Source organism: Buteo buteo, chromosome 27 (genome assembly GCF_964188355.1).
Source record: "Buteo buteo chromosome 27, bButBut1.hap1.1, whole genome shotgun sequence".
Taxonomy (NCBI): domain Eukaryota; kingdom Metazoa; phylum Chordata; class Aves; order Accipitriformes; family Accipitridae; genus Buteo; species Buteo buteo.
Genome location: NC_134197.1, coordinates 5,499,752 through 5,525,159, shown reverse-complemented (window position 1 = coordinate 5,525,159; position 25,408 = coordinate 5,499,752). Strand labels below are relative to the sequence as shown.

General features: G+C 42.9%; 1 protein-coding gene across 2 annotated transcripts in view; it reads right to left on the bottom strand.

Annotated features, from left to right (window-relative positions):
• The window catches only part of TTYH3 (tweety family member 3), a 79,955-nt gene that overhangs the window by 42,301 nt on the left and 12,246 nt on the right, over positions 1-25,408 (bottom strand). The window lies entirely within an intron of this gene.

Below are 25,408 nucleotides of genomic sequence, written 5' to 3'. Positions count from 1 at the left end.
CCACGAGCAGCATTGCTAGCTTGGAAAGGCACCATGAAACCTGAATACACTCGGCCTTGTGCAGGGGATGGTGCTCGACAGCCTGCTGCAATGTTAATAGCCTTTCTCAACTCCAGCATGGTTGCCAGGATTCATGGTTTTTACTCTCTCAATGGGAGTAAGAAGCCAAAAAAGGAGTAGAAAACATCTATGTTCCCATGCACAGAGAGTGGCACCATCACAATAAGAAACACAGGGCACAGCAGAAACACCTCCCACAAAAATACCCAGAGGCTGGTTAGCTCTTCAACATGGTATGAGGGTACCAGTAGGCCCTGATATTATACCTAAGGACATATATTTAGATCAGCCTTCAGTTAGCATGATCCTTGGTCTCCAAGACCATGCCTGATGTTACTGTGAATCAATTAAACCACAGCCTTGTCTACTGGATGAAGAATCTCCATGCAAAACAGCCGCTTTCAGCTTGCAAGTTCCAAACTGTGATTCACATCATTAGTTACCTGAATATTATCTGTGGACTGTGGTCCTGGAAGGCTAATTTTAGCTGCTGAAACTGCACTTAAGGGATGTATACTCCACCCCATCCTACATACGCAGTCAAAGAGAAGCAACATGAGAAAAGGGATATACGAGGTACATTTAAGTATATTTCCTTAGAGGGGAAAGCCTAAAAAAAGCCATGACGTGCTGTAACACAGGAGGTAAACATTGGGTCGCAGTCACATTAAGTGCCAAGATTTAGCACAGCCTTAAGTGCTGTTTGTTCATCACATGACTGCATAGAGAAGTGTTGGGTTAGGGACCCTTCCTCACACCACCATGCCCCCCTCTGCCATAAAGGTTACTTGATGCAAAGAGTCCTGGCAGCAGAATAGGTATAGAAAGTTCATTCTGAATGCACATGGGCTCAAAATAATTCATGTGTTTATTAAGTACAAGTTTTACCAACCTCAACCTATCCAACTTCCAATTCCACATTCTTTACACCTTACTGTACTAACAGCAGCATGGCGTAGCAAGCAGCTCTTCTTCACATGGAATATATGACAGCTATTTCTAGATAGCACTGCTATTTTACTACTAGTTAGAAAGTCCACGAAAACTTCATTAAGAAACTTGAGAGCAAAGCTGAAGCCCTTAAGTGGTTCCTGAAAAGCATGCAGTTTTGCTTTTAGTCTTGCATCAATAATTTTAAAGTTATTTCATCTTAAAACTTCATAATTTCAACCCACAGGACAAAATAGCTACAGCTTTTGAGCATCTCAACAACACAGCTGTCTTAATCATTGCCACATTGAGAACTGTTTATAGTTTTACCTTAAAGTTAGCTTTTGCCAAAAGAAAGCTTTCCACTGAATCTGCAACTAATGTTCCTTCTGGATTTCCATGCAGAGACTTGAGATTGTGATAATAAAACAGAGAGAAGAGGTTAAAGGAGTGTGGGAAGAGAAAAACGTTCACCCAGAAGAACAAATGAAGCAAACTGGGCTGCTGCCAAAGGAGCACTCATCTCTATTTATTCCATGAAGGACGGAAGTCTTCTTAGCAAGAAAAGAAACTGCTGTGGGATAGTGTCATGCCTACACTACTTCCTACACTGGTTTTGTGCAGACTTCAGGACATCTCTTAGAAGCTTACATACTCAGAGGTGATAAGTAACTATGTCCCACCAAACTGATTTTTTTTTGTAATGCTGGCAACACAAGGAACACTCTCTGACCCCCTCCATCAACTTGTTCTGAACATGCTGTGTGTTCAGAAACTAGATTTTCATTTCTGAAAAATGCTGTACGTGGTGTTTGCTGAGATACTTAAGTGTCTCAGGATGTCATTCATCCCGCAGCCTCTACAGAAAGATGCAGGCTTTGGTAGGGAATGCAGCCAACATGTATTGGCAAATGTAATGTGGGGGGAGGATGTGGAAACCACTGCTGATCTCAGCACTAAACCATCCATATCTCCTCTGCCTGGGGGACAGGCCTCCCCAGGCCAATTACTGTACTCAACACAGTAGAGGAGCAAGGCTGGGCAGGAAATGTGCTGTAGGAGAGGCTTTTCCCACGGTACTGAGATGTATTCTCCTTCATGAGGGATCCCTCAGCAGCTTGGAAGAGCACCATGGAAACACAGGACAGGTTCCCCTGTCTCATGTCCTTATACAGACATCTCCCAGAGAACGCACGCTGTTAAGGGAGTGCAGTAGATTTTTTTTTTTATATATATTTAGGGCAAGTCCACACTGGAGCAAGTAATGTAGGCCAACACTTTGCCTTTAGCTTTCTTGGGCTATTGGCTTTCCTTTCTGGAAAAGATAAAATGCCAAGGATTATGTCATGGTTTGTTGTTTTTTTTTTTAATCACCTTAAGACAATACAGCAGACACATTAGAATAAAACAGATCTACAGTTGAAATATCTCCTAGCATGACTGGATAGCTCAAATCTATTTAACTAAGTTGGTTCAATAAACAGGCTAGCTTCCTTAACACTGAGAAGCTACCTACACAAGCAAGGGCATTCCACAGTTAATTGGCATTAGAGCTGTGAACTAAACCCACTTTAATTACAAATGAGTGTTCACACAGGGTTTTAATGTAGTTTAACTAGAATGGCCTTAATTCAGTGTAGTTTAATTCACTTTAGTGCATTTAAAGTGGTTTAATCTGCTTTGAATTTATTCCTCCAGTTAATTCAGATTAATTTCTCAAGTGCCCTTGTGCAGGCAACACCTGAGAACAAGGCTAGGTTGATTAAAGATTCATCATCATTTCCTCCATACTAACATTCTGACCCCTTATTTCATAATTAAAGACTTTCAACACTGCCTTTATATTTGGTCCAATTCACAGAAGCCACTAGTATGGAGACTGAAAAGAAATAACCTTGCTGATACTTGGTTTATAGCAGGAACCAACAAGCAATACAATCATCACCAGAGTTTTGAGAGCTGTGGTTAAACAATATATAGAGCACAGGTATGCCTGCACACCTCAACGTCCACTCGTTACATGGGGGCAGGTGCTAGAATTCATCAGAGCATCTCATATCACAAACCAGAGAGAGATGAAAAGCACCGAGTAGAAAGGATTTGCTTAACAATTGGGTTGGATTTTTTTTCTGCCCATGAATGCAGATCTAAGCCATGCTAATCAGCAGTGAACACTGGAGTCCTATTGGGTTGAAGTCAAATAACAATCCATTTATTCCCTTAGCTGTTACCAACTCAGCAATCTCCATCTTACACAGCAAGGAAACATTCCCAGAGGTAAGGGGGTCCTCTAAATGGGATGTTCTTATCCCTAGTTTCTCCATAATGCTGGCTGAAAGCCTCTATGCACTACAGCGATGAAAAGAATGAGACACTCACCAAATTCAGTTTCCACTGACAGGTCCCCACAGACTAAATCTTTATTAAATGAGGCTTAGCTCAGAACTGGCAGCTTGTCAAATGAGCATTCTCACTGAAAAGGCGGATTTCCTTTCTGGGGATTCTGCAAATTCCCTTGCAGGGCTCTAAAAAAACCACCACGGATGCATCAGTGTTCATGCAGGTCTTTGCCCCAAATCCCAGACCAGCAAAATGTGTAAGGAATCCTCTTGGGAATGGACCTTCAGCTTTAGAAGTTTACTCCTTCCTAGCATTCCCAGTTGGACAAAGTTAAAACCATTAGTTAACTTTGTTTAAAGGCAAGAATCGGTAAGTATTTGGAATATTGAGGCAAAGGGCACCAAAAGGATAGCTGGAAGAATCTGGTGGGTCTCCTGCACCATTCCCATCCATGCTCAGCTTGCCCAGCTCACCTATGGCAGATTTGCACAATTTCACCAGACAGTCCTTTCCCACAACAGATAAGCTCACACATTCCCACCCGACAGCAGCTCCTCTACTCAAGGTCTTTTAGAAGTAGCTTTATTTCCTTGGTTAGAAAGCTGTATCATCCATTAAAGTCTTAAAACACAATCTCCTTGCAAGGTAATTTTCCAGCAAACTGGATAATGGAAAAAACCCCCATGCTATAAAGGAAGTATGAATTTAATGCTCCTACAACTCAGGGATAAGCAAGTACTGCCTGCATTACCTGGCTCAAGCCCAAGTGCTGTATAAATTCCCATGCCAAGACAATTCCCCATCTCCAGCTCTGCAGCAGGAGCTCAGCTATGCTCCTGCTGGCCTGGAACTCCCTGAAGGCAAGACGTGGCACTGCCAAGCTGCCTGTTGCACACAGGCAGGGACCTGGGCACACTTGCACAGCCCAGCACGTGAACTAGGCAGCACTGGTGTATTTAAAAAAAAAAAAAAAGGCAGGAAATGCTTAGGCCTGAAGCCCAGTGACTTAATCCAATTTCCATCTTTTTCCCTTCCCCCTCCTACATCGTGGGCTCTCAGAGACAATACATTTCATTTAGAGGGGGGAGGGGGAGGAACAACAAAAAACTCACTCTTATGTGCCTATCCTTACACACTATCAAGCAAAGCGCTGGGACACTACATTTTTTTAATCTATGCTGACCATGCAATCTCTGGAGTGGACACCAACCTCAAGAATTTTCTTTCAAGACTCCAGCTGTAAGAGTCTGTGCTTTACTGCGCACTACCTGCTTTTTAGCTGTTGCTGTTTCTTATTAGATATGGTTTGAAACCCAAATATTCATACTGCTCCTGTGAATTTCAAGAGTTCTCCAGGAAGATACAGTCTTTCAGTAGAGGTGATGACATGCATCGTCTGCAAGTCTCCTGTTCCTCTGTAGGACTTAAACCCTGTCCTTTCCAGGACTGGATAGATAACAACATGGCACGTGTTAAGATTAAATACCATATTTAGGCTCACAGCAGCATCTTGATCTTCTTAATCATCTCCTCTTTAAACCAGCCAACCAAATCGGAAAATATCAGCCACTACAGTTTGAAGACACTGAGTTCAACCCTCAGCTCTGATGTCCAGAGCAGGAAAGGCCTGGCAGGGAGATCACGGCAAGCTGCATACACCATACGGTACCCTCTTCGCAGGCAGCCATCAGTCTGCTTTGAGAGAGGTTTTCACATGCCATTCCTATTTGGAAGAGGATAAACAAGGCATTGGGGAGGGAGGGGAAGGAGAGTGGAAATGAGCAGAGCCACCCCTAAGTGGAACAAAAACTTGTCCCAGTTGTGGAAACTTTCCCCAAAGGAATATCAACTCATCAACAGGGTTAGCCCATCCCATCATCAGGGATAGCAACGTTTTCATAAGCATGACCACTATAGATAATGCTGTTCTGCTAGCTTCTGCCATTATTTTGGACTTGCTGGTTTGGTCTCAGTGACACAGCATCACATCACTTGTGTTAGTTAAGAAGTCTTGCTGGGCAAAGAAGATTTGTTTGAATTTCTTAGCAGCGTATGCATTCAGTTGCATAGAACACAAGCACAGACATCCAGCAGAAGCATTCTTCCTCTCACTGTACTTTCCTGGCATCTTCTCTATGCAGCTCGTGACTTGCAGACATATCAAAGCAGCTGAGAGGAAAACAGTTTGAGTATGGCCACTTCCTGGCTATACCAAGTGATAAAAACCCACACTGAGTTTCCAAATTTGTCTCCAAAATTTCCACATGAAAGAAGTTCATTTTAAGAGAAGATATTTTTAACCACCACACTTGGACCACAGTGATTCTGGAAAGCCAGGGCAGGCTGCCTTTCACAGGTTTCCATTACAGGACCGTGCACAGCACCTCATTCCCTTCGCAGCATCACTGCAACCTTCCACCACCAAGTAATTTTGGTGAGACTGTAACCAGGGTACGGTCAGGCTCGCTGATCGGGCCCAAACAGGTAGGGAAGCTCATTCACTTTGGGGAGAAGTGCAACAACAGGACTAACAGAAGTAGCAACTTTACCTCGGTTCCCAAGCACTACGTGCAAATAACATAGTCCAAGGTCTACTGAGACCTACCAAGCTCATTTTTAAGGAGACTATTCAGGGTAGAGCAATGATTTATGGCAAGACCCATAACTGATCTGCAAAGAACATTAATCACAGCTCCCCACCGCTTTTTTTTAAAAATCAGCTCTACCTGGAAACAAGGGATTAGTACTCCTTACAATTAGAAGGATTATGAAAAAGTCCTGACTGTACCACAGAAACACACAAAGTATGAAGAAGCCCAAGACAGATGAAAAAATTCAGGACAAATGTAGAAAACGTGATCATTGCTGGGCCAATGGGGTTGCGTCCTTGAATCATTTGCAGATCAATGTCTTGCCCAGAAAATTCTTAATGGCAACATCTCTGCAGGCACCATTTTAATCCCATTTATGTCTTAGAAGGTTTTGCACCATGCATCTACTGCTGCACACTATAAACTCAAGCATAACATTGCTGCACTGAACCACAAAAGCGATGCAGAATAATTTGAGAGTCCAAATTGGAACAGAAACTCCAATGTCAAATTGTTACTAATGTTAGACTTGAAAGGCAACTTAGAAGTGCTTGCTAACATTTCTACAACCTGTTTCATACCATTAGCACCATGAAGAGGTCTTCTTCTAAACAGCAGCTATTAGGAAAATGCTTAAGCCACAGTAAGAAGCTCTAGCATACACTTTGGCATTTGAAGGCACCCGAGTTTAAAAAAAAAAAAATTAAGTAGGAGGAAAAGAAAGACTTTCTGGCTAAGATAACAAATCCACTGCAAATGGCTTCATAAACTGCTTCTATTAGCACTGAATGGACAGTAAGATAAATTGCTATAATTGGGCTTCTGCATTTATGCATCAGTGACAGGAATGGGCTAGATTGGTGCTACTCAGGTGTCTTTAACATGAAGATTCATGTCCAGTTTGTGCTCAGTTTGCAACCTGAAGTCAATCTTCAGAATCAAGAGTGAGAAGTTTAGAACAACAAGAAAAAAACAACAAAAATAAAAACAGCGCACTGTGTTTCCATTTTTATTTACTCCATTCAGCTTCACTGGCATCTGTCTACACAACTGAAGCAGGCCAAATAGCTGTTTACACAGCAAAAACTTAGTGTAGTTCATAATACACATTAAGCCTCCTACAGGGTGAGAGAAATAGCACTCTTGGTTACATTAGCAAATTACATTGGTCTAGCTGCCCTGATGGCTGACCTCTGGGAGGGGACAAAGAGCAAAATCAAAAGGCAAACTGCCCTACATCTTTAAAAAGTCACAGCCCATTGTGCTACAGCTAGCAGTCCATATGACATCTTCCTTAAAATAATTTGTATTTGAAGTTAGCTTCAATGCAGTATGTCAGTCATGTGGAGAGGCCACAAAGAACTGGAAAGGGGCAATATCCCATAGGGATAGCTTCTGTAAGTTAGGGAAGGAGGAACACAGACCTCTGACCCATCTATTGACTGTAGACCTGAACTGACCTCCTTGTACAAACAATGCAAACATGTCATTTAACTGTCAGAGACAAACAAGTGCCATGCTTCTCACCATAAATTCACTCCAAACTGCTTCTTTGAAGACTACTACAGTTGGGGTTTAAAAAAAAAAAAAAAAAAGGAAGGAAAAAAAAAGAGGAAATCTCTTGCTTCAACTTAAAGCTGTACATTTCCCTCCCCCAAAAGAAGCACATTCATGTGCAGGAAACAATTCCACATCAAGTCTTCCTTGGTTTTATTTTGGGGGGTTTTTGAGTCTTTTTTTTTCTTTTCCCCTTTTCTTTCTTTAAAGAAGAAGGAAAAAAAGCTCTCAAAAAAACCCTCAGAGACAAAGACAACCAATATTCACTATTGAGAACCTTCAAACCCAGTGAAAAAAATACCATAGAGAGACTAACAGAGGAAGCAGATCAAAAAACTATCCAAGCTAGCCAAGACCCACCACAGTCACAGCTGGAGCCTGTGTTTCTGCACCACTGACAAGACTGGGAGCGTCATTAACCACTTCTCTGCTCAGCATTGCAGCCTGCGCAAGGGAAGCTACAGAGCTAAGAAAGGCCTCATGCAGGCTCCTCGCCAAATTCGAGAAGGGATTAGGGCCTCCGGCAGCTATACTGAAGGGAAATACAATTCGAATAGAGATGCTTTCTTTACAGCTTTCCCCATTAAGCAGTGCAGAGCTGCAGATGGCCCTCTCAGCAGCCGGGGTAAAGTCAGATGCTGCCCCCTCAAGAGCAGCGATCTGGCAAGTGGTCACAGCTTTACCCCTCCACTTCTGCTGCCCAGTTGGATAAAAAGGGGAGCACATGCTTCTTAAATTCACTTCCTGAGCGCCATTCATGAGAACAGGGAAACGGCTAACAGTAGATGCGCATATAGATTGAAAAACCTTACAGTTACAAGTCAAATATGGTGCCACAACATGTATTTACAGAGGGCATCCCGCTTTGCAGCTTGGGTCTCAGCAGCTCTTCTCAAAGTTTCCCCTCTTCCCCTGACCTCTTGGGGAAACTGTCTCCTTTCAACTAAGCAAAGCTGTTTGACTCTCTTAGGGCTTGTCTCCCTGCAAGGCTGAAAGTTGTTACAGACCACTGGCCTAAAAAATTTAAAGTACTGGGTTTATATCATGTATTTAGGGACAAATACACCTCACTTTCAGCTTCCTTTAGCACCAAGCTGTGGGAATACATAGGACATGGGGCCATTTTGCTGTAATAGCAGTTACATCGGTTAAAAGCAGCAGGTGTTCGCCCCACTGTGTCCTAGCAGGATTTTTCGTTAGCCGCTCTGCTTTCCCAAGACAGAAACATGATTTGCACTAGAAATCAATGTACTTTATAGGTACAAACTAATATGCACACAGCCCTCCTTCAGAGATCCTATATCCTGCTCATGAGATCAGTGCTGGTAGGATTCCTCGAGCTCCTGCACAGGTACTTATTCATTCATCAATTCTTCTGAACTGCATCTTGAAATTGATTTTTCAGGAAAGTTCCCAGAGCTCTCTTAGAGATTCTGCCTACACTGATGTCATGGCTATATTTAAAGAAGGAATCCCACTAAAGTGGTTTATAACACGCTCTGGCAGTATAGACAGAGCTAAATCCTATTAAGCTACTTAAGTTGCTTTCCCCCTCTAAAGTCATCTGTCAAATGCTAGCCCTACACATAGCAGCCTACTATCAAACTAGCTTATCAAGAGTCATGCTTAAAACACCAAACAAAACAAAAAAATTCAATCATCACACACATGAGGAAGAGAAACTGGGGCAGTGTGCTGCTCCAGTAACCTCCTGGGATCCCAGAGGGTGGAGAATGCTGGTGATTAGCTTTTCATTACAGTTAGATTGTAACCTACTTGCACACCACTGGACTTTATTAAAGATAAAATAAGAAAGACTGTTTCTTTACATGTTTGTCTTGACTATTTTGAAAGGAAAATATGGAGAACATGTGACTGTAAGGCATACTTTTTAAATAGAGATCATACTAATGGGGCGTGGGGGTAACTGGGAAAACAAAGCACCATTCAGCCTTTACTTAGCACCCCACAGAGAAGGGGGAAAGCAGCGTTCATAGTCATTGCCTTTCCTGGTAACTTGAAAATTGGCATCACAGCATCCTGAAAGATTAATTCCCATAAACATTAAGTGTCCACATTTAAAGCTCCAGTTTTATAGCATTCACTCCACTAAGTCAACATGTAACTGCTACAGTATTTCAGAGACAAACCTCAGTTTCACAGATTCCATAAAAATAATAGAAGACAATAGGCTGGAAAAGACCTCTGGAGGTCACTGCAGTGCAACCTGCTGCTAAAAGTAGGGCTAATTTAATAGATGGGGTTGCTTAGAGCCTTGCCCAGGCAAGTTTCAAGTGTCTCTAAGGCTAGTTTCCAAGGCTTCCCTCAGTCCCTGCTCCAGCACTATAAAGAAGAATGTTCATAAGTGATTGCACCCAAGTGCCATTTCCCTTTGCAACCTGTGGTTGTTGTCGCTTGTCCTTTTGCTGGGCGCCTCTGAGAAGAGCCTGGTGCCGTCTTCTCCAAGTCTCTCCTTCAAGTGTACGAAGACTGCTCATGGATCTGTCCTTTTGCCTTCTCCTCTCCAGGCTGAAGGGTCCTAAGCCTCCCAGCCTCTCCTCACAGGTCAGGCTCTAACCATCTCAGTGATCTTCCCCTAGGCATCCTCCAGTTAGTCAACATCTCTCCTGCACTGGAGGCCCCAAATCATTATGCAGTTACACAGCATTTATGCTGGCACACGCAACAGGCGGAGAGCCCATGCACATGAAATTGCTGATGACCCATTTTAAGGCTCTTTTCAGCTTGCTTAGAGGGCTAGGCAAAGCACAAGCCTTCAGAGGTCAGGTCTGCCTCCAGCTGCATGACCTGCCCTACCTGATATGGTCACAAGGCACCAAAAGGTGACAGATCTCCCCCAATGCTGAACAGCACGGACAGTCGCTCTGTGGGCATGAGAAATGCAGCCAGTACCACTTGAGACCAAGCGAGACACTCAACAGCATGGATGTTATTCCTCAAAACAACAAAATGAGACAGCCAAGGGAGGAGGAAAGAAGAGGTAAGGAAGGAAAAAAAGCAGCAATAGAGAAGTTACACGGTTCAGACTGAAAACAAGGCACCTTGGGAGTTATTCGGCGAGCCCAACCGCACGGATGCTCATGCATCCCATTGGCTGCTGCCTTCCAGAATCACACAGCAACCAGCCCGGGAGGTGGGAGGCTGCCAGCACACATGAGAGCTCCCTGCTCAACCCCTCCTCTGCGTCCCCACAGCCCAGCCTGACAAGCACCGACACTGCTCCAGCTCCCCAGCTAATTGCAATATTGATCGCTCTTCCCCACCAGAGGTCAATCAGGGAGAGACAGCCAAAGGAGGCAGGACCTCAGTTTAACAAATGACAGGGTTGATGCAGAGCAGCCACACCAGGTTATTTCGACAAAAGCAGTAGAGGACGATCCCACATTCTGCCTCAGTCCACAGCTCAGGTTTTCCTTGGCGAGCGGGAAGACAGTACTGCAGAAATAAGGATGGGGTGGAGGGGAAGGGGTAAGATGTGCAGTTGTGCTCGTGTCTGACGCAGGTCAGAGAAGTGCTGACACCCAAAAAGTATTAATACTCTTCAAAGGCAGCACTGCATAGCATGAGTGCCGCTCTTGTAGGTGTTCCACTCCATTAATTCACGAAAGTGAGGGAGGAAACGGTCACAACAGAGAAAGCTACCCAGCCTCAGCTTCCCTATGGAAAGGGCTCCAGTCCCAGGGTCCTAGACCGCACTGACATTTACAGAAGATCAGAGCTTCTCACAGAAGGACAAGCAGGAAAGAGTACAGAAACTGCCATAAAGTGGAAAAGCAACTGATCCAGCTGTTGGGCTTACCACCACTGCAACCACAAAACAGATCATGAAGTATGCTACACATGCGGAGGAGGAGAACTAGGTCTAGTGCCTGAGCACAACAGCTCACAGCAGGAGAGCTTGTTACAGCTTTCCTCTAGGTCAACCACCTAAACCAAATCACCATTAGATGCGAGCAAAAATTAATCTGAGACACACACACACACAAAAAAAAGGTTGCAACTGGATAAAGAACTCAAACACAATGGTTTGCAGGCTGCAGCACAAGAAAGGCCTGGAATTCTTTCCATCCAGACACAAAATCATTATCTCCCAGAAGCACTCAGAGTTAGAGCCAAGTGAAGGATACCCTGAACTCCTCTGCCCCACTTCCCAGTGTGCACAGAAGTTAAGTTTTCTGAGCAGTCATTACTGATCAGGTGCATCTTTGCAGACAGTACCTGGTCACTCAGTGCTGACTCTCAGCTCAGAAAAGCAGAGCTAATAGAAGGAAGAAGGCTGAAAACTGAACAGCAAAACAAACAGCCCAACTTCTATAATTTTTGAAAGCAAGCAAATCAAAATTCTCTGTGGTTACAATCCCTAGTTGGCCCCTGAAAACAAAACCAAAGACCATGGCAAGGTCTTAGGGCAGCATAGCGAATGTACTAAGAGCATGACAAGTTAACACTGGCTACTGCTGAGGCCCATACAAGATCCCAGGTAAGCTAAAAGCATGTGGTGGGGGAAAATGACAGAATTTTGCGACAGGGAGAAGGTATTTTAGAACACAGGCATATACATACAGCTTCTCTAGCTTTTTTCAATGGTCCAGCTGCTACAAACCTCAGGAGTCCCATCACATACAGCACTGTCACCTTCACCTCTTCACTGGCAAAGAAAACTGTGTTAGAGGGTAGAGAAGCATTAGCATCTCTCCCTTTTGCCATTGCACAACTGTAATTACAGCAATTGCTTATGCAGCCTGTAACAGCTACCTGCTTCCCACTATTTATAAACCAAAAATCAAACCACTGCAGAAACAACTGTGTTTTATGTCAGTGCCTCCCCTAAATTGCCTGCCCCTTAGCTGATCAAACTGCAGTGAAGCAGATGAGAAGCACTAGCATGAAGTTAAATAGATAAGCTTGGCTCCTGATGACCAAACTCTGCACTGAAATAGGAGGCCCTGAAGCAATCTGTGCTGCCAGCTCTGTTGGGGATAGAGCAAAGAGCAGATTTAATATCTTAAAGACAAAAAACACAGATTCCCTGCACACACACATACACACACACGCCCACTTCTGCTACGGTCATCTGAAACAGAGAAAAACCTCCAAGAAATACAGCACCTTCCCTGTACACTTTCACGTCAGAGAGAACTGGTAGATCCTGCCAGCCTACTCAGTACTAAAACATTTTTAAAGTTTTTAGGGACTGCAAGTACAAATTCATTTGAAAATCTGTCACATCTTTTGTTAGTTCCCTTGAGTGAGTTGCAGCGAAACTAGCTGTAAAGACATTTGATAAGCAGACAGCTAAAGATTAGATTTCTGCATTATTCGGCAGTAGCCAAAAAGGTTCATAATCATTTATATGGGCATAGTTCTCAAGCTTATAAATTACTGTTATTTCTGCATCAACTTGCTTTTACTTCAACAAAAAAAAAAAAGAGGTAAAAATATAGTTTTAACAAGTAAGATCTCCCCAGTATTGACAAAGTACTACTTTCCCCATTAACAGCTGCTGCTATATCTGAAGGCGTCAGATTTTTTTTTTTTCTTTCTCTCTTCTCCAGCATCACCACTGGACATTTAGCAACAGAAGAAAAACAAGAACACCAACATGAAAAGTTGGGACAATTCAGCACTGTGATGGGTAGGCTGGCTCTCACTGGGCTCAAGCAATCCCTCAACATGCCACTGGTGCGGTCTCTGAGCTGTAGACAATGCCACACTTATTGAAACAGAGCCAGGAAATGAAGGAAACAGTAGGCAGCATAGCTGTTTCTAAAACTTGTCATTTACCTCATCCACACGGGGAAGATATGACAGTTTTCCTCCATTTTCCTCTCATCTTACAAAAAGCCTATAAATCCTTATGTCCTCAAATGAGAGTCTGACTTTGATATCCACTACATAAATATTAAGATGTGTTGTTTAAGTAAGCTATCCAGAGGTCATCATCTGTCCAACCTGACCTGCTAGAGCAACGAAGCACAGCTGACACAACTCCACCTTAACGAGCAAGGCTATTTTTGCTGCTGTGCTTAAGGATCAAAGCTTTTTCCCTAAAAACCTATGATCCCAGGGACTAAGACCACTTTGGTAACAGCTAAGATGGGAAGAAAACCCTCCACTTTGAGGATACTTAAGACTCAAGCAAACACCAAGTTCAGGTTAACAAGCACCACGCAAGCTATGTGTGAAGCTAGTATTATTGACGGCACAGCTGCAAGAATGCCCTATTAAAGCCTGTAACTAAATCAAGGAATTCTAATATTCATAACTGAACTTGAAAGCACTACCCTCTGGGATACTAGAGAATTTCCCCTCAAAGACTGCTCACCTCATTGACAGTCATGTTGCTTTTCATAATCTTGTCCACAAATTCAATCAAGCTCCAGATAAAATCTAATCAAGTTGGACAAGCTGAATTGCAAGGGCTGTCTTTTCAAGTCCTTTAACAGGAGGTCAGCTCAAAGTAAGCCTGTGACGTCCCAGGACTCGGGGAGGCTTAGTTCATGTAGTTCATTGCTTTAGGCACCAAAGACTATCTTAGCTCCTCAAACTATTTTTAATACTCACTCTAGTGGAGCACTTGATCTAGGTTTAGTCTTCTGTCCTTTTTGCTCATATCCTTAGCGATTTCTCCAGGCACAAAAACAGCTCTCCTAGGCATAGGAAAGACCTACTATCCACAGAACTCCATCACAATACTTGTTCCTCAGCTTAAGTTTGTTCCTCTGGAAAACACAACCATCCCCAAGAACTACTGCTAGTCTGAAGATAGCAACCATCCTAAAGCAAATACAAAAGCACCCATAGATTGCCAGGGCAAAGCATTTACATTTAGGAAGACCTCATCGTTCACATGTTGGTCATTTCAGTCTGCCCTTCAAAGACATCCTTTTTCTCCTCCCCGCCCCAAGACAAACTTTAAGCCATAGCCAAGATCTAAATCCTTTGGCTACTCCCTAGCAAACACATATTAGGAAAAATTTATTCCCACAACAATCAGATAAGAGAAGCCCTTTTATATTTATGCACTTCAGACTGAAGCATTCAAAAGTATCAACAAAACTTACAATCTTTAAAATAAAGCAACTCTTTGGAATATTGACCTGTATGCTGATATTGTAAGAAAAAAACACAAACTATTCAAGAGGTTCTTGGTTCTAAAGTTAACTTAAAATTTCATCCATGTAGCCCAGGAATAACAGTATAACATTTAAATACCATACGTGACCAATATGACATTGCAAACCAATGTGATTGGCATTAAAACATGTCCAGCCATATTCCATGCATGGCTATCATCTGACTGCCATTCTCCTGCTCTCCGAGCGTGCAGAAATCTTTATTCAGACTAATAGGTCTGCAGATGCAGATTCAAGGCAACTCCCTCTACAGAAGTGGTGAAACGGGGAAAAAAAAAGTTTTGTAACCATATTAGTCACAAATTTTACTATAACTAAAATCTTACAAGAATACCACCACTTTTTCCCGGCATCATACTTCCATAGATAACAAGACAGCGAATGCTCCCACTAGCCAAATTCCTAATATTTCAAAAGTAATTATTTCTAAGCTACTGAACAGATAAACAGAACTAACAAGTTTCCAGCCAGCAAGCCACTCCCCACCTTCCTCTTGTTCAGCATGTGTAGTTCAGGTCATTTCCGATTTTGATTCCAGCAGGAAGAGCTATTTCAACCAGAGCACAGAAACAAGATGCCCAGAAGTCCAGACTCACTGACTCTGCGCTGTGTTAAAAAAGCACTTGGAAAAAAGGCTACTGATTAAAGGAAGGGTGCTGTTATCTCCAACACACCAAACATCTGAAAGGATGTTCCCTCCCACACACTTCAATGTATGAAGTTCAGTTCCCTTCCTCTTTTTTTTTTTTTGCTTTTTTTTGTTAAGTCTTTATAAAACAAAAGAAACTGTTTGTTCATTTGACTATCCAGCCAGCTTCAAAATTAAAATATTCCTGCCCTGTCTCCACTCCAGGTTGGTCCCTGGTGAGTATCTCCAATATTTTACATATCAATATCTCTTTCTAGAAACTAAGCTCTAGGGAGAATGAAGAAGTGAAGAAGCTCAAGCATATTTATCAGGCTTGACACTTTCTATCGGTGTGCAGCACTAGAAAACAATTTCCCTGATAAACGGATGGGCCCTAACTAGTCACACAGCCCTGTATCTTGCTTCCAACCTCATTAATCTTTTAAAGAGGTACAACTCTGCAAAGGGCTTCAAAATGTAGACTGACTTGCAACAGAGGAACTTGCAGGGAAGGTGAGGGACTGTAGCTACGTTACAGACACGCAGCTGAACTGCAGTGGTCTAGTGAAGACAGCCATTTGTGTTACTGCTCGTCCAGCTGTAAAGTGGCATTACACCATCACCTTAGACACTCAATGTCAACACAATATGGCTCTGTGTGCTTTCACAGGTCACATCCAAAGCTTTAACGCACTTTGGTGAGGAGGAGATGCACACACACCACCCAATGAGAGCATCAAATCACACATAATCTACTGCTGTAGAAGTGAAAAATTGATCAACTGCTCATGTGGCAACAAGAACAGTTCAAGACTGTTAAAGTGATGGAGAGTGTGGTCTTAAGGGCAGAGAGAAACAAAGAAAGAATAAGCTCTGAAAAGGATGGGTTGATGCTAGCACTTTAACAGAAATATTCCCTGTTCAGCTGCAATTCTGCAGGTCACAAAGCAACCAGAAATAAAATGCTATTACAGACCCCTCTCACTAGTGGTACAGTGGTTTGTTCTATCAGCTTTCAGCATTGTTTCTGACTCCAAACCAGAAAGAAGCCATAAAGGGCAGGAAATAGCTAATCTATAAGCCAAACACAGAACTATGGTTTTTTTCCATGATGGTTAAAAAAAAAAAAAAAAAAAAAAAAAGCAGCAGCAGTGGTTTAGAAAAACCTGTGGGGTCACATGAAGACAGAATTCAGCCAGGAACCTTTTATTTGGTGCTCCTGAATTCTACTTACTGATTGAACACCCCAAAATATTCCCAAAGGGAGATTCAACACAAAGCCTTCTGCGTCCCGTACTTTTCCACCCAACTCTCTTAGCGCTGAAGCACTACGAAGTACAGGTACTTTGTTCCTGCCCTGGGTTTATGCCAGACCAGGGTTAGAACTCATCCAACAAGAAGCAGCAGTGTTTTATGCCTGGATCAGGTGCTCAATCTGGTTCACTGGGCAGCCCTTCTAGTATCCTGGCCTCTATTTAGCAGAACTGCTTCTTTTTGCACCAGGGCTAGTTACACTATAACTTGAATCAGATACACCTCTGCGCTGGTGTTGAAACCGGTTTTCAGTGAGGTCAGTTCCTTGATTTAATCACTGAGCAGCTCCAGAGTGCAAAGTGTTCCAGCCAGCCGCCTGGACCATGACCTCAGGAACCACAAACCTCCACTTCAGACAGGTATGACTAAAGGGTCTGAAGCTGCAAACTTTATTAGGGATGGAAGAGTCACGTCAATTTTTGGATTCCCCATGCAGGCCCTCAGGTTTAGGTCCCATTTACACAAACGAAGGCACAATGTTGAAGCCACAGTTTTGCACTTTTTCTCCACTGAGGTCTTGCCTGAAGAGGCCTAGCACAGACAAACATTCATGTTCACAGTCCAAATCTGATTTTAAAATCATGCTCAGTATGTTAGAATACAGTACTATCAATTTCTTTCTCTTGTACAGAAATATTGTCCAACAAGGAATACGCATGTATTTATTCCAAATGGGTGCTGGAAGCAGTTCCACCAATGCACACAGGTCTTAGCACTGCAGCAGCGATACAGCAGTGCCATTCCACAGGAGTTCAGGAGCAAAACAGTCTTTGATGCCATTAAAGAAAAATTATCCAGCTTTCCAAGGCTGCAGCTCAGTGCCAAATTTTGTGCAAAAGGCTTCTACAGAGAAGAAAAAGCTAACAAGGAGACTTTGAGCACACAGCTACACATAATGCCAGAAAGCGCTAGTTAGAACCTTGCTCCCATAAACCACACCTCCCTGTAAACACAACTTAGCATTGCAGCTTGCGCACTCTTGCACAGCATTCACCACAACCTTCTTTGGAGATTTGTAGTAACTTTTATTTACTTTTTGCTTTACTTATAATTTCACCGACAAATAATTGAGTACGTACTCCCTTAGACCTCTAGGTGGTTTAGGAATTGCCAGCAACAGCATGCTCCACCCTTGCTGTTTGCAGCACAGCCGCCTTCCAGTGCATTCAAACCAAACATCCAGTTCAGCCACAAGCAGAGGTTACCTGTGCACAATGCATTATCGCTTTCTCCCAGTGTTATACGCAAGTGTGATTTCCAGTGTGCATTTCAAAATCAGTCATGGCCTGCTTAGCAGAAGCAATTCATGGATGTTTAAAAAAAGATCTTCCACTCTCTAAAGAAATGGACCTACTCTTCAAACATTCAGATAGCAAGTACAAACTATGCAGCAAAGTTTAGACTGCATTTAACTATAGTATTTCCTAGGTTTTCAGAGTACAAACAGGCAAACCTAAAGTCAATTTGTTTGCATGGATTTCTGAAACACAAAGGTGGTCTTTTTGTTGTTTTTAAACAACTTAAAACTTTTGTCCAACTTGTAAGGCAGGTGGCAATAGTAAGTTTTCTCTTGGACCATTTGAGCATATCTATGCACCTGCATGTTGCAAAAAAAATTTAAATAAAGCAACAACAACAAAAAACAACCCACACAGGACTTTAGAAAACACTCTTTTTCTGGGTTATTAGAAAGAATAGTCTTTCCAAACACAGCACAAGGGAGGAAACATTTTGTAATGCTTCACAGTTCCCAGAACAAAAAGAGTGACCTCTTCTAGCACTAACCCCGGTCTGTGTGCTGCAAGCTGGGACACCATCAAATCCTTCTGCAATTTAGAGATGCAAAAGAGGAAGTGGTGACACTTCAGGCAGCCAAAGCTTTCCTATTAAGTCCGGGATTGAAAAATGTGCAAGACAGCAGAATTATAAAGTCACTCGGTCATAATTTTAGCAGGAAACACTCTGCTCTTATCAGCACTGCTTCAAGCCACCCCTGTCATGCTAATCCAGTGACTTGTGAACACTGAAGCGCCCTTGATAGAGAGGGCCATTGTGAAAAAATAAGTCCTTCAACATTTGTTTTCATAGCAGCTACATCTGGGGAAGAAATTACTGCAAAGCATCTACCTCTCAGCAGAGCACTACTTGGATCAGTTTTAGAGACAAAAATGCAAACACCATATGCTCTGCTGAAGCTTTAGCTGCTCAGAGCTTCATAGATCCATGCCTTGTCAATATGTGCCACCCCACCCCAGCCCTCTGTGCTAACCTAACCATGTGTGTGTGCCACTTGGACACAGCCATCAAGCATGCTTCATTACTTGGGACTGCTAATCCGAAGCTGGGCCTGGAGTACCAGTGTTAGCACCGAGATAACAGCAAACGGCTCCCCTGTTGTTATTGTCACACCTGAATAACCATAGAGAGGCAAGCCATCATCCTGACATGCCTTCATCTGGCAACACTGTTATTTCAGGACCATTCAATGCATGATTTACATACTGCTACTGATGCAGAGGTGCACTAAATGCCAACTTTTGTCTAGGAAAAAAGTGATCCCTGCAAGCCAAAAGCAAAATTTCTGCCTTTCATAAAGGCACTGACTGCAAAGTGGTTTCCTCACTTGTTATCAACTTATCCTTTGCAATCTTTCACCTTTTATTTCACTGGGAAATTTAAGCCACTTTGGACACTTGCTGTTGATTTGGAGACTTCCCCCATTTCTCCACCCACTAAAAGGCTATTCATCTCACCACTGCAGTTCTGCATTTTGAAAGCATCACATCCTCCCACCAACGGACAGTCTCACTAGCCAGCAGCCCTGTGCCTTTGACCTTGAAAACCTTAAAGACACTGAGGCCTTCCTTCATATAGCAGCAGCAACACTACTCACCAAGGACAAAATTATAAAGAAGTAAAAGAAGGAAGTACATTTTCTTTCACATCCTAAATTGGCTGATAGTTCCCCCCTCACAGTGTAATCCTGAGCTATGCTTCCCACCAACCCCTTTTTCTTTTGTCTCTTGCTAGGTATACTGTAATTACTGTATATACTGTATATTTCCATGCCTTCTCAATGCTACCTTTAGATTAATAACTGCTTGAGATGAACCCTTTCTATCGAAGAAGAATCACAAGCCAGAAGCACTACAGCTGAAGAGCTTAGGAGATAGAGACCAATGTGTTGCACAGCCACCCGATAAACCTCAAGGGAAAGGCTTCTTCACTCAAAACAGCTGCTGTGAACACACCCCCATCACAGCATCCACATCTGGCACCTGAATAAGAGCAGCCACCAGAGCAGGACTCGACAAGCAGTCACACCAGCACCAGCTGAAGGTAACTGGGCTGCAGTGCTCCCTGCTCACCAGGTCCTCACATGGCCATGTGAGGGACTTTAACTTCTAAGCAAAAACCAGGCTCTTTTCCTCCAACATCTTTACAACTACTGACTGGCAGAAGAATGGCAGATTTTGGATTACAATGTCTTTCAGAAAGAAAACGCAGGAGCACAGACTCTTCACTGCTGTTTTGCTTCTAACCTCACATATGGCATTAGAAACACAGTTCCCCGACATTCAAACTGGAAGTACAAGGAAGGATCCAGCAAAGGAAGAAGAAATCCAACAGACAACAGCCAGCTGCCTCCTCCACTTACTATTATGCACTTAAGTACTGCAGCTCTTTGAAGCTACATGGAGTCAGGATGGATTCCCGGCCCAAGAACTCTTGGAAAGGACTATTTAATCCAGCTCCCTGTACAACATCCAGGCCACAGCCATTGACAGCCAAGCAGTGGGCCATTCCTGCTATGAACCATCCTTGTGTTTCCTCTGACCTTTGGCTTGGCAAGCCATCCAACACGCACCTTGTGGTGCTTTGCAATGACCAGTATGTTTGCAACATCACCAAGGTTGGCCACTTCCACTAAACAACAACAAAAACAGCATTTACCAGTCCTCCAGGGAGTGCTTACAGAAACTTTAAAAAAAAATAAAATAAAATAAATTTGGGCTATTTAAAAAACAGCTGTTAGGGCTGCCACCAGATCAGCATTCTCAAGTTAGAGGTTCCCTAATGCTGAAATACATTGTCTCACCTTTTCTGGCTGTTGTGTTTCCTGAAACACATTTTCATCTGATCCCCACCAGGAACTGGTGCTTAGTTACTTATTTGCTATTTGCCAACCATCTGCTTTGTTTGTTTTTAATTCAGTGTCTTTCAGTTCACTACTGCAGCTGGATGGACTTTCAGCCAGCTATCTTGACTGGTGAATCACATTCCTTAGCTTTATAATAACCTTCAGTGTTAATAGCTACATTTATCTTCATAGTTAACTTTGCATTTGAAAATAGCTCTTCTGAAGCACCAAGTACCTTGTTACCCGTGCAGATCAGCAATTTGCCTGTTTGGAATGTTATCACAAAGGGGGATTCACCAACATGTAAGCAGAAATCCCCCAGGCTGTTTATGAACTCTCCCATAAAAGATGCCACAGAAGGGAGCCAGGTGGATCATTTTGCATTTGAGCAGTTTTATACGTATTTTCAAGCCGGGTTGCACCAGACATTCAACTTGCACTTGAAATATCTCAGACTTAGGATCCACTCTTCTCTACACAGAATTTTTCTTTCTACTCTTTATAGACAGGTATTTTAAGCCTCATTTGTGAACTTATTTTCAGAGAGCATCCTAATCAGGAACAAAGAGAAGCAAAAACTATAAGCTCCAGTGTAAGGATTCTCAATATCTCTTACTGAAGCATATTCTCTAATCAGGTGGAGCTGGCAGACCTCACTAACCGCAGGGCCAGCAGTAAAAATACATCCTTTGCAGATTCTCTGAAGCTAAAGAGAGGCATGCCCTCCTTAGCTCTATCGCCTCTCTTGTATCACCACTAGTGATCACAATCCCTTGCCACAAACTCAGCTCAGCTCGCTAAAAACACCATCAACAACAAAAGTAGTTTGGGCAACAATACAGAGTTAGATCTGCTCCGACCAACCACATTAGATTAGTGGGGAACTTTATCTGACTCCCAACCCATACAGAAAACTGGATCTTTGACAAGAGACTTTTCACAGCACTTAAGGGCTGGCAGTGGTTGCCTGGAATTCTTCACCCTTTTAGCAGGTGTTAAAGCTTCTGGGAAAGAGCCAAGCAGTACTTTTGACTCACTGAAGCAATCGAACCATTTGTTACATCACCCAAACACTGCAAAAAAATGAGAGCAATTCACTAGAAAGAAGTTTTGAGCAGCCCCAAGATAAGATACCCTGAAGCCACAAAGCAAATATCTGCAATAACTCTCGTGTCTTCATGTTGCTTTTTATTGAATGAAAGCAAGTGGTGCATAAACTGCAGAACAAAGTAGAGCAGAGCATCTGCTCAAACACTCTTACAAAGCATTCAGTAACTGTTCTCACTTAACTCTATGCAGCATAAAACTCACCATGATACCTCTGGCAGGAACTGTATGCAAGTAAAGTAGCTCTCTTTCCTTTATGGGTCTGCAGAAGAATGTCACAAGACACTGTTAGTCTTCACTGCAGAAGGAGCTGAAGAGAGAAGCTTTTGATTTTGCTGGTTCTGTCCATCATCTTTAACTATAAAACAGCCAGCTCAAGTTTTTACTAAAAAGAGAAAGCAAGCTTGAATGTGTATTGAGAAAGCATTTTAATTTAACTCTACAGACAGTACTACTGGGGAAAAAATGCCTTACTTTGTAGCAGACAAACCTTACCCTCTCCAGGCTGGAGAGTAAAGGTGCTCTTTATGGGGGAGTGGGAAGAAAGAAGGAGGGAAGAGAGATGGCTAGAATACATCCCTGGTGCCTTCAGGGTTTTAATCACATTAGCTGAGACAAGGCAGCCTGCCGCATTTGCACCTTGAGATCAGTAACAGGCTCTCTGTAGGGTTTACCTTGGCCTGCTAACAACACAGATTCACCTTCTTAAGGCCCTGTTGCATTATTTTAAGGACATACCTCATGCCACACACCACACGTGTGCCCTTCTTCCTCCCCTGTTCTTGCAGTGACACAGCTCCTAGGTGCCATGCAGCACGCAAAGTGGCACGCTGTTCTCTGCACATAGGTCCCTGTATTTACCCTTCTTCATGTTAATGAGGGTATTTATATAAGAGATACTTCCTTCCTAAATTCTCTGTGCCCTCCATCCTTACCTGGCACCATAATCCTGTTTACGACATGCTGGTTGCTATGCAAGTGATTATATTGTCACTAGATTATACCTTCAGATGGAAAACAAGTAAGTAAAGGAACATGAGCAGGTTTTTTCATACATTTAAAGACATGATAGTACAATCCCACATGTAATGACTAGGAGCTTTAACATTAGCTTCTAGACACAGAATATAACCATGAGGAATAGCATGGCATTGAGTTTTCATTTTGTTTTCTCCTAAAAATAATATTTTTCATTTTCCTGTCACTGGCTCCCACTATTTTAGACAGTGCCCTACAGCTGAACACTACAGTCCCAGCCACTTTCCCAGGACCCTGAAGATTTTTCTGCACTCAAAACACTATCTCCTTAGTCCAAAGATCAGAGTGAAAGAAGTGACAAGATCATATAACTGAGCTCCACAACTCTAACTGCCCTTTTGTTGATTACTGTCTTTTATAGAGCAAGGATTCAGAAAGCAGAAGCAAGAGAGACAGACCATCTCAGATCTGACACGCTCGGTGAGACGCATGACTAACCCAGCTTGAGCTAGCAGAGCAGGACAGCGTACGTGCCTGGAATGCGTAACCCCATTTGAAAGCCTATTTACCATGGGCACGAGCATAGGGGGTTATCTGGGTGCTGCCTAGAAGTTAAATACATGACAGCTAAGAGTGCAGCATAAATACCCTAAAGACCCTATTCCTTGCAAGCAGCTGGGAATCAAACAAGACACCTTCCTACCTACTGAGACGCCACTCAGCAACACTGGAGGAGCTTTAGATCTTTAAAGCCAGCATTGTACAAGGAGCCAGCACCCCAAGTACAGCATTGATGCTCACAAGCAGTGGCTAGCACCATTCCTCCAACTGACAGTATGTAAGTACACATGCATGCACGCGTGCCTCTCAACTCTTCCTGGCCTATAGCACAGTTTCAGCCATCAGGACACTTCCCTAAATCAGGCGATACAGAAATACTGTAGTAGAACCTAAAGAGGCATTGCACAATCCAAACCACAGCTGCACCAAGAACAAGATTCTTATCACAGTATAGTTAATGTTTTGACTGCAAGAAGAACATATAGCTTGCAGTTAACATCAAACTTTGCACCACGTAATACTTCCTTACTGCAGCATTAGAACAACGCTGCAGTTCTGTTTCACACATGTCCTGTTCTAACACAAAAAAAATATTCCTCACTGAGAATAAAGCTGAGGACTAAATTGTAGTTTCCAGAAACAATCAGCCCTGTTTACAGTTAGCCTATGTTCATAGCACATGGCAGAGACTCCACGCTGACCAAGGTCCAAGGGCAGCTACACAGAAAATACTCAGGATCTCTGTTTTCCCAGGAGAAGTGACCAGTAACTTGGAGGGCAACAGCACGTCAAAGGCTAGCTGAGTACATCCCCAAGGATGAAAGTCTTGTAGGAGCAGTTTTAGTATTAAAGAAGTGGTGGTGCATGTGTTTGAGTAGGAAGTAAAGAACTAAATTGCTGGTGGATCCCATCTGAAGACACCGGTGTTAGAAAGAAAGCTCAGCATTCACTACATCAGACATCAAACAACAAATTTCACTTTGGAAAGTAAAAGAAAAACAGACATGCCTGGTTTGAACTTGAACCTTGATGAGCATTCAAGGCCTATCCTTGAAACTGGTTCTTTCTTAAGAACCTTGTATTTCATTTATTGCATCAAATAATCAAGATCACTCTTACTGAAGCCAGCACAAGTAAACCAAACCTAATAATTAAGTTAGTGCTGAAAGTCCTGCCCATAGGTTATACCTGCAGAACTACATTTCACCTGTTGGATATGCCACTGCTGTGGCACAAGAGGCATATCTCCTCTCAGACCAAAGCGTAGCTGACATCAGCACAAGATGATTCAGATCTACCCACCAAACAGACTTGGATCTACGGTCCTCTTCAGCACTGGGAACACACTAAGAGGCGGGTCAATCACAGGCAGAAGATGCAATAGCTAGCAAATAGCTATTAAATGTATTTAGGAACAGTATTAAGACAAGCAGCAGTCTCTGAGCAACATTTTCTTAGAACATAATTAACAGCAATGAAATACTGTAGCAGCCAACTGAATTTTAATAGCTGCAACAAACTCCACACCAACACCAAAAAGGTTGAAAGGACACTGGAGTTGCCTCAGTAAGAATTTCAGACTTAAGATACAAGTACACAGACAAGAAGAATTAACACGCCAAGGGGGGATTAGGGTAACAAGATCCCCATACCTTCTCATCATCTTCTGCTGGGAGAGGAGGCAAGTTCACAGCTTGTTCCTTCCTCCTTCTCCCATGACCTCCACATTGCCTGAGGCGAAAGCTAAGCTGCACTAATAAAAACAGCAGAGCTAGCGTAAACTGTCCAACCTTGTTATTTACACCTCAGCAGAACGCTCCCAGCACCTACTATCACTCACACAGCTTCTCCAAGAGCTGCCTGCTAACACACGGGCATTAGAAGCAGGTCCCAGAGCACCGCTTGTCCACTCAGAGAATTTTGTCAACAGCACTGGACATATTTTTATATTCACCACCTTTAGTTTACCCTTTAACATTAAAGCATTTAAAATGCTTTTCAAGAGCTTGCGTGTGAAGAGATTTTAACTTGCAGCAGGTCAAGC